This window comes from Mya arenaria, chromosome 7, assembly GCF_026914265.1.
Source record: "Mya arenaria isolate MELC-2E11 chromosome 7, ASM2691426v1".
Classification (NCBI taxonomy): Eukaryota; Metazoa; Mollusca; class Bivalvia; order Myida; family Myidae; genus Mya; species Mya arenaria.
This window is the reverse complement of record NC_069128.1, coordinates 49,091,282-49,108,488: the sequence shown is the minus strand read 5'-3', so window position 1 is coordinate 49,108,488 and position 17,207 is coordinate 49,091,282. Positions and strand designations below refer to the sequence as shown.

At 36.9% G+C, this 17,207-nt stretch overlaps 1 protein-coding gene across 1 annotated transcript in view; it reads right to left on the bottom strand.

Moving 5' to 3' along the window:
- The window catches only part of LOC128239919 (GTPase IMAP family member 9-like), a 30,066-nt gene that overhangs the window by 5,059 nt on the left and 7,800 nt on the right, over positions 1-17,207 (bottom strand). The gene's annotated exons all lie outside the window — the stretch shown is intronic.

Genomic DNA, 17,207 nt, shown 5'->3' with positions numbered 1-17,207 from the left:
TGAGTCCACAATCAAGAACGAATCACTGAACTATAATTCGTTATTGTGGAAGTTTTTTTTCCACTTTACAGCCATCATATTTTATTCTAATTGCTGTCAATGAATTGAATATTCTTTAGAACAAGATAATCATTTATATCGACATTTTTTGTGCCATGTATTCGGTTAAGAATAAGAATTCAAAGCCAAACTCAATGCGTTATTTGTTTCTCCATTCCTGAATGGAAAGCAAACAAGAGGGTCATGATGGCCCTAGATCGCTCACCTGTTAAAGGGTCTAAACTGTTGGGCAGGGATAAATTTGAAGAAAAATTTATAGCAGTCTATTATAAGCAGACCTGTAAACCCCTTTCAAAACTTGTGAGTAGTCTGGCAGTGTATTATTATTAGTTTTTAACATCTGTTTGTAGATTTTAAATTATTTAAAGGGATAAAGGTATCATAGTGAACATTGTTTTTAAGGGAATGAACAGTTGAAAATTTTAACAACACCAAGGCTTTTCAATTCTAGGGCCCTGTGACCTAGTTTTTGACCCCAAAAGACCCAAATTCAAACCTGACATAGAAATCATGAATACAACCTTTTTTCTAAACAAATTACCAGAATATTTGGGCTGAAAATGTAACCTCTAGAGAGTTAACAAGATTTTTTTCTATATTTGAGCTCTGTGACCTAGCTTTTGACCAAGGTGACCCATATTCGAATTTGAGTTAGAAATCAATCAAGTTATTTGGCTGAAAATGTTATCTCTAGTGTGACGTCTAGAGTGTTAACAAACTAAGTGTGAACGGACGACAGTCGACGGACGACGGACATTCATCGATCCTAATAGCTAACCCTCAGCCTACAGCTAAGGTGAGCTAAAAAGCTTGCCATAACTTAAAATATGCTCATAGATCGAAAACACCATTTAAATGATTTTGCTATTCTATCAGGCATCAGGGCAATTTTCAACTCAATATTGAGATTAACGGTAATCCAATATATCGCTCATTATTCAAATAAAAATGCTTATAACAAAAGTATTTAAATTGTAGCCATATTAATATTAAAATGTTAAAAAGGTCAAGAAAGACAAACCTTCAACAGTTTGTAGCAAGGATTTAATAACTCTTTTAAAATGGATTCTATTTTGCAATTAAGAATGTAAAAAAACGAATAAGTAAGGATTTGTTTTTTTATGAACATACAAGGGGTGTTAAAATACACGAACAGGTGTATATATATATATATATATATATATATATATATATATATATATATATATATATATATATATATATATATATATATATATATATATATATATATATATATATATATATATTATGGTTTTATTTGCACATTTTAAATTACGTTGTTATTGCGAAAATGTGTTCTGATTGAACCTTTTGTTATTTCCCATGATGTATTTGGAATTGCTTATTTATTAGAGCTTATCGTTTCGCGGATACATCTCGTTATGCTAGTTTGATATTATGTTTCATATAAAAAAGAGTTGTTCAATTTAAAGAACCCGGGGCCTTTTTAGCTTTTAATGGTCTATCGTGAATGTTATTATGGAATGGTTCGTTCTTTTTTCCGGATTTATATAATTATTCTTAACGTAACTTAACATATTGTCTGATATTAAGAAATAGTCTAGTCGACAGTGTACATGTGTAATGCATGTTAGATGGATTCGTTAATCGCCATATGTCGACTTATTTGCAAACATGTATTTTATTTGTTATATTATATCACCGACATGCTTATCGACTTAAAATCATATTGGACACCCTCCAACACCGGCGCAACAGCACAAGATCAACCATGCTTTTCAAGATTATTCACAACATTGTGGATATTACACCAGATCAAACGTAAACACGTCTTGGAACAAGTGGTCACAAGACGTTGTTGACCAGCTGACCAGCCTGGATGCTTTCCAATCAGCTCTGGCCAGCCCACACATGAACTACTAGTTCCTTGGAGATGTGTCTATCTTTTTTAAAGGAAATTGTAAATAGTGGAACTTTAATTTTGAAAAGCAGTCAAGCCTGGCAGCTGCGTATGTATATACAGTTTAAGCCAATCTCGAGAATACTCCTTGCGGGGTGATGTAATCTTTTGAGATGATGTAACTTTGAATACTAATATAATGCTATTACAAACAATTCTGCAATACTAAGTTATTATCTAATACAATATAATTTCATGAGTTCAAAGTTAATGTATTAATATACATAGAATATGATGTCTATTGATACATTTTTTTAATTCATTAATGATTTTCAATGCCGTGAGCTGTCACCTGCTAAATAGTGTATAAATATGAATGAAAAACACATTTATCAATAATGTTATGCTACTTTGACTAAAAATACAATGCTTATTTAATATAATATTTCAATAATTCCTGCAGAATTCCAATTTAAATACACACAAGAAAACAATGCTTGGCAGAATCTGATCTCAGTGAAGAAAACAAAAGGTCTTGGAAACGTCCCAACAAAACAAATTTTGTTTTAAGAATAGAGTAAAATTTAGTTTATCTATATATACATAGGTGCACATAACAAATATTTATTGGCCATAAAATGAAATCACGAATGAAAATTAAGTTATGTATTAAATGAATTCAATTTAACATGTTGTCTATAATTCTGTAAAACATGGATGACATGTGAACTTCAAATCAAGCGCTCCTTGATTTTATTTAAGGTTCGGACTCCACGCGTACTAATGATATCAATCCCGCAATTCATTATTCATATTTACACCAACAGTGCATTATTTCATTCAAGAATTGTTAAAAAAATACTTCATTTCATTTAAGAAAACCTTTCAGTAATCCTATCTTACCCATTCTGTAAATAGAACGAACCGACTGTAACCGGAAACGTTTTATCAAATGACTTCACGATAACGCGGGAAAAGATCAACCACTTGAAATCACTTTTAAACGTAAAATTGAATCACTTATATCAACAATACATTTGATATTTGATTATTTAACACTTTTTAAAATGTTAATTTATATTAACGTATATCAGCACCTGCTGAAACAATATAAACATTAAAAAGATAAAAAAAAATCAATGTATATTGTTATGCGATGAATTGCGATCCGAACATATCCGAAGATGTTGCGTTCATCGATTGATAAACGCAATTGCCCAAAGGCAGTTCATTTAAGAAATGGAAGTTGCGCTGTAAATATATCTATCTAAACATTTTAGATATTCTAAAATGCAGACACTGTATTTTAACAAAAAAAAACGTTAAAAGATAATCCCAAAATATACGATATTATCTTATCTTAAAACTGATCTTTAGAATGAATAAAAACTTGAAAGAAGTTAAAATAAGGTCATCGTAGATCAATTAAATATATAGTATCATTGTTATTATTAACATGTTCTTCTCTTTTCTTGGACTAAGTTAGAAAATGTACTTTTATTTTCAAAAAATGTTTTTCAAGAATGTGAAATCGGTCAACAAATAAAAACAGTATTGACACTCGCACATATTCTGCTTCTATAAATGTAAACTGAAAATGCTTACGCTTTGCCTTCAAGTCGCCATCCTTTATTTGTATTCTGTACAAACTTACGCATATATGTAAATAGGTGTTCTTTTCGGCAAACCAGAAACCCGTTAAGAGCGCGGCGGCGGACCTTAACCATAATTTTGAAAAAATGAGACCTTCCGAAAACATCAAACTAAGCGATCACACGTTACATGTATATATATTTATTAACATGTTTACACTTTTATCATAATTTGACAATAACAAGTGATTACGCCTTAGACCTCTATTTTCTATTCAATTGTTTATGCGATTCATATGAATGCATATATACAGAATACTTTTCCGATTTCATTATCAAGTTTGAATGATTGTTTGAAAACAAAAAACCTTTTATATATAAATGGAAATAAAAATAAATGTTCCACACTCGTCAATATTATACTTTATACAATTACATAATTTCTTGTATTATTTCAGCACATATTTATGTTCATAATCAAATTAAATTTCCTAAAAAAGTAAACATACCATTTCTCCTTTAATTTATGAATACTGTTTCGTGTCCTTCACAATTCGTTTATAAAGTTCTTGCAATCCATAATTCAATTTTCAGAAAATACAATCACGCGATGTTCTTGTGGTAGATTCATCAGTGTGCAGATTAAAGTACAGTAGCTTTTGTGCTACGGTTACAATATTTGTACCAAGGCAAAACAAATAAAATACTTATATCATGATAAGCTTTATGGCTTTGTCGAAACAGCTTTCAGCAAAAATGCATTTAAAAATAAAGGGACAGTAGTCAAACAATACAAAATAAACCCTGTTTAGAGACACACTGCAAGGGCACAAACGGATGACACAAACGTATTATAAAATAGCTCAAGCGAGAAATTGGGAAGCTTTTGCCACCGGGCAAGATGAAAATTTCCAGCAAAGCAATACATTTGGATCATCTTATCTGGGGTCGAGAAAATGGCCGAGAGTAAAGACAGACAGACAGAAATAATTATTCCGACGTGTACATAGTACATTGTCTATAAACATATACAAATTTCATGAAATATACAAATAACATTCAATATGTATGATGATATGTATATATAAATAAATATAGTAAACATTCACGTGTCAGGTAAATACAAAAAAAAACCCTAAAAAAAAACAAGACAGAACACCAAACTAACACCAGACAGACAAACAAATAAAGGAAAAGAAATACACAATCATAGAGCATTACTTGTTTGTGAGTTAAATGAAAACGAGGATGTTGCATTCTTAAAACAACTATTTAATGCTACCTTTATAGACAAACTGTACAACGCTAATAGTATATCGTAGCACATTATATATCCTAGAGTATATTTAAAAAAAGTATTATTGACCTATCAAGCTTTTCAAATTTAACTATAGTCATTCGCGGAAACCAGTAACCGGACTGTAGTCATATACGATCACGTGACTTAATATACGTATCATTCCGGACATTTAATAAATCGGATAACACGTGAATTTATGATCTTGAAAAACATAAAATACGATTGTTTATAAGAAGTAATATATGATATGTGTCGTTTAACTATAATTCTGTATGTGTTCCGTGGATGTCTATGTGTACACTAAGTCATGACACTAAGCATATGATAAACATTTCTAACTAACTTCGAGACAGCAGATGCCAACTTGCTTGCACGTCAGATAAGTAAACATTGTTGAAATATGCAGTAATTATATAATTTAAATACATACAATAAAGACATATTAAGATCACGGTCAATCTACCTTCTAATCTTAATCAACAGAGCTTAAATGTAGACAACACAGAAATATACAGGGATACATTTATAACAACTTATATTTAACCATACTGTATTGACTTTAAATTGGCAAGGATTCTTTGTGTAATATTTTATATTTCAGTAAAAGTACCTACAGTTTAGGAAAATAGATAATTTACATCCTCAGTAGACCTCGTTTCCCTGCGTTTGGATTGAGGTTCATTATTTTTTTAAAACAATCTTTCATTTATTCCAATCCATGAACGATAGCTATAGTCTGTAAATGAACTAGGTCAATATGATCCACCTATGACAACATTTTTTTTTCTTTTTTAACCTTATTAAAGCTAGGATAAACTATACAATTAGTCATACGTAAGGTAGCAATTGTCAAATAACAAACGATTTTTGTAACACACCAAATTAATGTTTAGTTCCTCGGATTTTTGCCAAAAATAATTGGAGCGAGCGAGCGAAATAAAAATAAAAATAAAATTTTGTCAGTTTTAATTAAAACCGAAGTGAGCGAAGAGCGAAAAATATATTTTTCCTTATATTCAATATAAATAAGAAGGATTGTTCAAAATAATTGCCCTTAAACCCATTGTAATGCCATCTTAAACTGAATCTCTAATGGACATTAGGAAAATGTCGAAATACACACTATTTATTCATCCGTGTTTAGTACAAACATTATATGGATAAATCTAATTTCTTTTATAATTAAAACGTACTTTAATATGACGATCATTCAAAATAATAAATAACGCTGCTTTTAGTAAAAGGTTTGAAACGACTGATATAAATCTACCTGAATCAGTTTAACATCATATGCAACTGTATTTAGACATAACTTAGGATTGATTTTGTATTTGTAAAAAATGATCACTTACACAGGCATCATCAAACATCAGACTCCATTTAACATAGACTAAATTTTGTTTTTATTATCACAGGAAATGCAATGACATGTGCTTATTGAAACAAAAAGAAGGATATTTTTTAGAGTACTTTTTTTGGTTATTTAGATGTTTTTATGCACCAGCCAATTGTATATGCCCCCTCCCCCCCCCCCCTTAGTCCGGAATAGCGGGGACTTTGACTCCCGGTCTCTCAAAACCCGGGTAAAATACCCGACCTGCAAGGACACACTGATAAAATCCCTGCCAAATGGGCCCGCACCCCCGAATACCTATGTGAGGCGCATTCCCGACTATTTTCAATATGAAGACAAAACCACATTCACTAGGCACTGGGGGGGGGGGGGGGGGGGGGGGGGGCGGGGGGCACATGTAAGGTAAAATCACAGCCCATTGCCTCTGCTGTCCCCGGTATACCCCTGAAACAAGGGCGAGGGGTGGGCGGGGCAGTGGTTACAATTGACAAGTGCATTACAATCCCGGATTATGCTGCAAATAAAAACAAAATATAAGGTGATAAACTTACGCTTACTTATGTTGAGTTATATCCAGACCAGTGTTTATATCGCTATTTGTGAAAAGATACTTGTTCAAAACTGTTGTTTTGTCAGAATTTGATCAAAAATGAGCTTGATACATCAATTTGGACCAAACAATGACTCATGTTCCATATCATCTTCAGCATCGTCGTAACGAGGTAAAATTTTGGTCCCTTGTATTATGACTTGAATAAAATAGTACAGTGCTAAGTTGATCATTCCGATTTCCATTCAAAACGAGTCACTAATTACGCAATATAATCGCTACCAGTCTCTGATACACATGCTTTATTGCATAATGATTTCTTTAAATAATGATCCTTTAGTGCATGAGACGATCAACAATGACTTCAAGCATACTCCAAACATATTTATTGTCAAAAATAAGATTTAATTTCCAAACTTCGAGCCACATTGTTTATACCGGAAGCCGCCATTTTGATTGAATTTATTGAAACCCATGCTAAACCGATCGAGATACAGTATAAAAACACTACGCATCGGTAACTTCCCTTTACAAAAAACACGAAAACTAGCGTAGAAAAATTATACTTGATTATTTTTAGCCTTTTAATAAATTATTACCTGAAAAAAATCTGCTTGGCGATCAAAATGGAGGTGCGGGCGCACAATTTTTTATTTTTTTTTACATTTTCAAAAAATAGGAGCGGTAAATCCGAGGAACGAAATATCAATTTGATGTGGCCTAAAGGCACCTTCATGTATTGTTTGTTTTACGGATTTTGGCCGAAAAGAATTGAGGGAGCCTATTCGTTTAACCAAAAGAGCGGACGAATGCGAAATATGTTTTTCTGACACAATTTATCACAACCTGTAAAATAATATCGTTAACCTGCTTACACAGTGACATAAGTATACAACATAAATACTTTTAATTTCATACAATTGTTTCAGTCTTCAGGCAGTTGTCAGAGACGTATTATAGGATGTAATGGGTCGAGTGATGCAACATGGGTTAACAAGAAAGTGTTTAATTAAAATATAATTAAGTCATGGAATCAACACAATATAAACATTTGATTTGATTTTCGTAATTGCTGTCTAATCGAATAAAAGGATTTTGGGTCGATAACCTTTCCTCGTTTTATTGATATTAGAAAACGGTTTGATACACTTTAAAAGTAACTAGATCTATTTAAGTCGTTATAAATACCGGACGCAGGAATGAGTCGGGTTGTGTAATTAAGGAGTGAAACATGGAAGGAATGCCAGGTGCACGGCTTACGCCAACAAACATACCTATCAAGTTTCATGATTGTAGGGTAAATAGCAAATATCGACACAGTACTTTTATACTAGTAAAATGTAATAGAAATGGCAGCTGCATACCAAGATTGACACTTATAAAGTGGTTGTAATCGAGTGAAACACTCGAATGAAAGAAAACGTTTCCTTAACAAATGTTTCATTATTTGTGTTTAGAACATTCGCTGGGACGTAGGTACTGCATACATTATTTAATACTTATTACAAACCTGATTCGGGAAATGTTTTAAACGCTTTGATATATATTTTAGTTAAATAAGTTTCATAGAACATTTAGATAAGACAATCAGTACATATTAAATGTTTGTTTCGAAATATTTTAGTAGGTATTGTAGCTGGGCCTTTAACTTCAGAAAAATTGATTCAATGTTTTTCAATGCTTTTAAGATTTTTCAATGCTTTCATGATTGTATGGCATGCTCTTCCTGTTTAACAAGGTATATAGATCTTTTTTGAAACGGTCGATTTGTATCTTATTTATTTGAGCGACCACAAAACACGGTTATAAATGAGTCTTTTTAAAATTTGCCAGTGCTATAGAACGGAAAATTGGGTAATAGCAATTAACGACGCATTAAACTGGTCGTCTTTCAAGACACAATCCCTTCGTATGAATCGTTTTGGTAAACAAGGCCGCCTGGTTTCGCAGCTGTAATTTCAATCCACACATACATGGTTCCACACCGGTTAGTTCTTTCAAGAATATTAATTTAGGATACATTTTAAATAGAAATAGTGTTATGTTGCATTATACACAAGGTAATTAGAGCATGGTATAGGCACGTGTAGTAGGGAAAGAAAGTTATAATTTAATATTTTAATTTCGCTTGCTAGTTAAAAAAATCTTTGGAAAGTATTTGCTAAGAGGAGGTACTTAAGTTATCATGCAATTTAAAGGACTAGTAGATTTTGCTGACATTATCAGAAATAATATAAGTTGCTCCTATGATTGAGTCAATCCTACCTACAGGTAACCATTAAATTCTCTACTTAGCTACTGTCCTGACAATATCATCTCCTACCGCTAAGTGGCATGCTATTACGTCCAACCGACGTATTGGCTATTTCCGTCTTATCATGTCAAAAAGCCGTTTATGTTATGAAATATAGGTGGCAGTATCACTAAGAGAGGGTGAACAAATTCCAAAACATGTTTCATTTATATAATTAAATCCATAATAAGTAGATACTGAAGACTGTTTCACCCTTCGTTTAATAATTTTCATTTTCGTAATAGACTTATATTACTGAGCACAAGCTTGCACTTTCACTGAAGAGCAATTTCGCAAAACCCGTGTTTATATATTTAAACTTCGGTTTTTGAGAAATGCAACTCATCATTCTATTTTGTTGTGTTAACTTATGTTTTAAGGAGTTCATCGGATCCAATAATAATTTGGTAAAATGCAGGTGATTGCCTTTTATCGTGCACAATTGTACATCATGTAAAGACACATAGAGGCAACATTCTAATTGTATTCGTGTTTTAAAGAAGAAATTTACATTTATACCTAAATAGAGTTCGCATGGACTTGAAAAATTAGTCTTGTGTTGTTGATCATCAGGTTACATCTATAACTCAAAACAGTAAGCGATCGTTTGTTTTCAGAAGTGTTTCAGCGATTTGAGAGGCTTTGGTTACAAATACGGGATTTGGTTGAGTTCTTGATATATATTTCTTTGCCAGGCGCTTAGGCCGCAGTCCTGAGACTGAAGATGGGAAAGCAAGTATGTCTTCTTTTAATCCGTCTCTGATGCTGCTACCTCGCAAAACGTGTTTTCCTCGTGATGTTTAAGTACTGGCTCGCGTAATAAAAAACTTAAAAGAGCGGTTTGTGGCAAGTGTTAGATAATAGCCAAAAAAACCCAGTTTAAATCCCCTGTAGACTCATACTGCAGTTATCTAGAGTTTCACTGATCGTTTCAAGTCAATGATCAATAATGTTATTATAATGCATGTTTATGGGTGTTTGTACGTTTGTAAGTTGAATTTGTACACTTGCGTCTCCCGTTTACTGTCGTTTGGGCCATTATCTTGTGGATCTAAAAACATGTAATTCTAAACGATAAATCTCAGTTTTTAATATAGGCCGATGAGCTGTTTCATTGGCTGAATATGTATGTTGTCTTCTGACGATCTGTGTTTGAAACCAGTTAATTATATTATAAAAGTACTGCGTTTGGTTTTAAAATGTCGTATTCCAGTATTGTAACCCTATTATATCCCAAAAGGCTACCAAATCAACTATCCAATCATCTGATCGAAGTAGCTTACAGAACAGTGCGTGCATATTCGTTGAAAGGCCGAAGACAAAATTTGGATTGCAAAGGCTTTGTGATTTATGCTTATAGAGGTCTCCGACAATTCCCTGAAGACTGAAACTATTTTATGAAATAAAAGGAATGTGTGGTTTATACGTATCTCACTGTAAGGTGGGAGATTAAGGTCATGTTTTCAGGACGTGATAAATTGTGTAAGAAAAGCATATTTCGCATCAGTTCGCTTATTGGTTTAAATGAATATGCTCCCTCTACTCTGTTCGGTCAAATTACGCCAACAATACATAAAAGTGGCTTTCATTAACAATACCTGCTTGTTAATTGACACTTGTTACGTAAAGAGATCGATCTCTTACAGAACTAGAGCCGGTAACGTAATGACACTATAACAAACCATCATATATAGAACAAGAGCCGGGATCGCAATAAAAAACAACAACTCATCGATCCCGGCGCTTGGTCTGCGATCCGTGTATCTAATGTTGGGCTGTCATATTGCTATCACGGTGTTGTAACTGTATGCGATGGGTCGCTAGTGTCATATTTCAACCCCGCGCTTGAACTGTGTGAGGTGGCTCGCTAGTGTCATAATACAATCCCATGCCTTGTACTGTATGAGATGGGTCGATAGTGTCATATTACAACCCAGAACTTGAACTGTATGAGATGGGTCGCTAGTGTCATATTACCATCCCAGAACTTGAACTGTATGGTATGGGTCGATAGTGTCATATAACCATCCCAGCGCTTGTACTGTATGATATGGGTCGATAGTGTCATATTACCATCCCAGCAATTGTACTGTATAAGATGAGTCGCTAGTGTCATATTACCATCCCAGCCCTTGTACTGTATAAGATGGGTCGATAGTGTAATATTACCATCCCAGCGCTTGTACTGTATAAAATGGGTCGATAGTGTCAAATTACCATCCCAGAACTTGAACTGTATGATATGGGTCGATAGTGTCATATTACCATCCCAGCACTTGTACTGTATGATATGGGTCGATAGTGTCATATTACCATCCCAGCAATTGTACTGTATAAGATGAGTCGCTAGTGTCATATTACCATCCCAGCCCTTGTACTGTATAAGATGGGTCGATAGTGTCATATTACCATCCCAGCGCTTGTACTGTATAAGATGGGTCGATAGTGTCATATTACCATCCCAGAGCTTGTACTGTATGAGATGGGTCGCTAGTGTCATATTACCATCCCAGCAATTGTACTGTATGAGATGGGTCGATAGTGTCATATTACCATCCCAGCGCTTGTACTGTATAAGATGGGTCGATAGTGTCATATTACCATCCCAGCCCTTGTACTGTATGAGATGAGTCGCTAGAGTCATATTACCATCCCAGCCCTTGTACTGTATGAGATGGGTCGCTAGTGTCATATTACCAACCCAGCCCTTGAACTGTATGATATGGGTCGCTAGTGTCATATTACCATCCCAGCGCTTGAACTGTATGATATGGGTCGCTAGAGTCATATTACCATCCCAGCCCTTGAACTGTATGAGATGTGTCGCTAGTGTCATATTACAACCCAGCGCTTGAACTGTATGATATGTGTCGCTAGTGTCAAATTACAATCCCAGCCCTTGAACTGTATGGGATGGGTCGCTAGTGTCATATTACCATCCCAAACCTTGAACTGTATGAGATGGGTCGCTAGTGTCATATTACCATCCCAGCGCTTGTACTGTATGAGATGGGTCGCTAGTGTCATATTACCATCCCAGCAATTGTACTGTGTGAGATGAGTCGCTAGTGTCATATTTCCATCCCAGCCCTTGAACTGTATGAGAAGGGTCGATAGTGTCATATTACCATCCCAGAACTTGAACTGTATGAGATGCGTCGCTATTGTCATATCACCATCCCAGCAATTGTACTGTATGAGATGGGCCGATAGTGTCATATTACCATTCCAGCCCTTGTACTGTATGAGATGAGTCGCTAGTGTAATATTACCATCCCAGCGCTTGAACTGTATAAGATGGGTCGATAGTGTCATAATACCATCCCAGAACTTGAACTGTATGATATGGGTCGATAGTGTCATATTACCATCCCAGCGCTTGTACTGTATGATATGGGTCGATAGTGTCATATTACCATCCCAGCAATTGTACTGTATAAGATGAGTCGCTAGTGTCATATTACCATCCCAGCCCTTGTACTGTATCAGATGGGTCGATAGTGTCATATTACCATCCCAGCGCTTGTACTGTATAAGATGGGTCGATAGTGTCATATTACCATCCCAGCCCTTGAACTGTATGAGATGGGTCGCTAGTGTCATATTACCATCCCAGCACTTGTACTGTATGAGATGGGTCGAAAGTGTCATATTACCATCCCAGCGCTTGTACTGTATGAGATGGGTCGATAGTGTCATATTACCATCCCAGCCCTTGTACTGTATGAGATGAGTCGCTAGCGTCATATTACCATCCCAGCCCTTGTACTGTATAAGATGGGTCGATAGTGTCATATTACCAACCCAGCCCTTGAACTGTATGATATGGGTCGCTAATGTCATATTACCATCCCAGCGCTTGAACTGTATGATATGGGTCGCTAGTGTTATATTACAACCCAGCCTTTGTACTGTATGAGATGGGTCGCTAGTGTCATATTACCATCCCAGAACTTGTACTGTATAAGATGGGTCGATAGTGTCATATTACCAACCCAGCCCTTGAACTGTATGATATGGGTCGCTCGTGTCATATTACCATCCCAGCGCTTGAACTGTATGATATGGGTCGCTAGTGTCATATTACCATCCCAGCCCTTGAACTGTATGAGATGTGTCGCTAGTGTCATATTACCATCCCAGCAATTGTACTGTATGAGATGGGCCGATAGTGTCATATTACCATTCCAGCCCTTGTACTGTATGAGATGAGTCGCTAGTGTAATATTACCATCCCAGCGCTTGAACTGTATAAGATGGGTCGATAGTGTCATAATACCATCCCAGAACTTGAACTGTATGATATGGGTCGATAGTGTCATATTACCATCCCAGCGCTTGTACTGTATGATATGGGTCGATAGTGTCATATTACCATCCCAGCAATTGTACTGTATAAGATGAGTCGCTAGTGTCATATTACCATCCCAGCCCTTGTACTGTATCAGATGGGTCGATAGTGTCATATTACCATCCCAGCGCTTGTACTGTATAAGATGGGTCGATAGTGTCATATTACCATCCCAGCCCTTGAACTGTATGAGATGGGTCGCTAGTGTCATATTACCATCCCAGCAATTGTACTGTATGAGATGGGTCAAAAGTGTCATATTACCATCCCAGCGCTTGTACTGTATAAGATGGGTCGATAGTGTCATATTACCATCCCAGCCCTTGTACTGTATGAGATGGGTCGCTAGTGTCATATTACCATCCCAGCCCTTGTACTGTATAAGATGGGTCGATAGTGTCATATTACCAACCCAGCCCTTGAACTGTATGATATGGGTCGCTAGTGTCATATTACCATCCCAGCGCTTGAACTGTATGATATGGGTCGCTAGTGTTATATTACAACCCAGCCTTTGTACTGTATGAGATGGGTCGCTAGTGTCATATTACCATCCCAGAACTTGTACTGTATAAGATGGGTCGATAGTGTCATATTACCAACCCAGCCCTTGAACTGTATGATATGGGTCGCTCGTGTCATATTACCATCCCAGCACTTGAACTGTATGATATGGGTCGCTAGTGTCATATTACCATCCCAGCCCTTGAACTGTATGAGATGTGTCGCTAGTGTCATATTACAACCCAGCGCTTGAACTGTATGATATGTGTCGCTAGTGTCAAATTACAATCCCAGCCCTTGAACTGTATGAGATGGGTCGCTAGTGTCATATTACCATCCCAGACCTTGAACTGTATGAGATGGGTCGATAGTGTCATATTACCATCCCAGCGCTTGTACTGTATGATATGGGTCGATAGTGTCATATTACCATCCCAGCAATTGTACTGTATAAGATGAGTCGCTAGTGTCATATTACCATCCCAGCCCTTGTACTGTATGAGATGGGTCGATAGTGTCATATTACCATCCCAGCCCTTGTACTTCATGAGATGAGTCGCTAGTGTCATATTACCACCCCAGCGCTTGTACTTTATAAGATTGTTCGATAGTGTCATATTACCATCCCAGAACTTGAACTGTATGATATGGGTCGATAGTGTCATATTACAACCCAGCGCATGAACTGTATGATATGGGTCGCTAGTGTTATATTACCAACCCAGCCCTTGAACTGTATAAGATGAGACGCTAGTGTCATATTACCATCCCAGAACTTGAACTGTATGATATGGGTCGATAGTGTCATATTACCATCCCAGAACTTGAACTGTATGAGTTGGGTCGCTAGTGTCATATTTCAATCCCAGCCCTTGAACTGTATGATTATGGGTCGATAGTGTCATATTACCATCCCAGCGCTTGAACTGTATGATATGGGTCGATAGTGTCATATTACCATCCCAGCGCTTGAACTGTATGAGATGGGTCGCTAGTGTCATATTACCATCCCAGCAATTGTACTGTATGAGATGGGTCGATAGTGTCTTATTACCATCCAAGCAATTGTACTGTATGAGATGGGTTCGCTATTGTCATATTACCATCCCAGCAATTGTACTGTATGAGATGGTTCGCTAGTGTCATATTACCATCCCAGCAATTGTACTGTATGAGGTGGGTCGCAAGTGTGATATTACCATCCCAGCAATTGTACTGTATGAGATGGGTCGCTAGTGTCATATTACCATCCCAGCAATTGTACTGTATGAGATGGGTCGCTAGTGTCATATTACCATCCCAGCGCTTGTACTGTATGAGATGGGTCGCTAGTGTCATATTACCATCCCAGCGCTTGTACTGTATGAGATGGGTCGCTAGTGTCATATTACCATCATAGCGCTTGTACTGTATGAGATGGGTCGCTAGTGTCATATTACCATCCTAGCGTTTAAACTGTATGATATGGGTCGATAGTGTTATATTACCATCCCAGCAATAGTGATGAATGAGATGTGTCGATAGTGTCATATTACCATCCCAGCAATTGTACTGTATGATATGGGTCGCTAGTGTCATATTACCATCCCAGCGCTTGTACTGTATGAGATGGGTCGCTAGTGTCATATTACCATCCCAGCAATTGTACTGTATGAGATGGGTCGCTAGTGTCATATTACCATCCCAGCAATTGTACTGTATGAGATGGGTCGCTAGTGTCATATTACCATCCCAGCGCTTGTACTGTATGAGATGGGTCGCTAGTGTCATATTGCCATCCCAGCCCTTGTACTGTATGAGATGGGTCGCTAGTGTCATATTACCATCCCAGCACTTTTACTGTATGAGATGGGTCGCTAGTGTCATATTACCATCCCAGCAATTGTACTGTATGAGATTGGTCGCTAGTGTCATATTACCATCCCAGCAATTGTACTGTATGAGATGGGTCGCTAGAGTCATATTACCATCCCAGCGCTTGTACTGGATGAGATGGGTCGCTAGTGTCATATTACCATCCCAGCGCTTGTACTGTATGAGATGGGTCGCTAGTGTCATATTACCATCCCAGCGCTTGTACTGTATGAGATGGGTCGCTATTGTCATATTATAACCCAGCACTTTTACTGTATGAGATGGGTCGATAGTGTCATATTACCATCCCAGCGCTTGTACTGTATGAGATGGGTCGATAGTGTCATATTACAACCCAGCGCTTGATCTGTATGATATGTGTCGCTAGTGTCATATTACCATCCCAGCACTTGTACTGTATAAGATGGGTCGATAGTGCCATATTACAACCCAGCACTTGTACTGTATGAGATGGGTCGCTAGTGTCATATTACCATCCCAGCGCTTGTACTGTATGAGATGGGTCGCTAGTGTCATATTACCATCACAAATTGTACTGTATGAGATGGGTCGCTAATGTCATATTACCATCCCAGAACTTGAACTGCATGAGATGGGTCGCTAGTGTCATATTACCATCCCAGCGCTTGTACTGTATGAGATGGGTCGCTAGTGTCATATTACCATCCCAGCGCTTGAACTTTATGATATGGGTCGCTAGTGTCATATTACCATCCCAGCGCTTGTACTGTATGAGATGGGTCGCTAGTGTCATATTACCATCCCAGCGCTTGAACTGTATGATATGGGTCGCTAGTGTCATATTACAACCCAGCCTTTGTACTGTATGAGATGGGTCGCTAGTGTCATATTACCATCCCATAACTTGAACTGTATGAGATGAGTCGCTAGTGTCATATTACCAACCCAGCGCTTGTACTGTATGAGATGGGTCGCTAGTGTCATCTTACAATCCCAGCAATTGTATTGTATGAGATTGGTCGCTAGTGTCATATTACCATCCCAGCCCTTGTACTGTATGAGATGGGTCGATAGTGTCATATTACCATCCCAGCCCTTGTACTGTATGAGATGGGTCGCTAGTGTCATTTTACACTCCCAGAACTTGAACTGTATGAGATGGGTCGCTAGTGTCATATTACCATCCCAGCCCTTGAACTGTATGAGATGTGTCGCTAGTGTCATATTACAACCCAGCGCTTGAACTGTATGATATGTGTCGCTAGTGTCATATTACCATCCCAGCCCTTGAACTGTATGAGATGGGTCGCTAGTGTCATATTACCATCCCAGACCTTGAACTGTATGAGATGGGTCGCTAGTGTCATATTACCATCTCAGCGCTTGTACTGTATGAGATGGGTCGCTAGTGTCATATTACCATCCCAGCAATTGTACTGTGTGAGATGAGTCGCTAGTGTCATATTACCATCCCAGCCCTTGAAC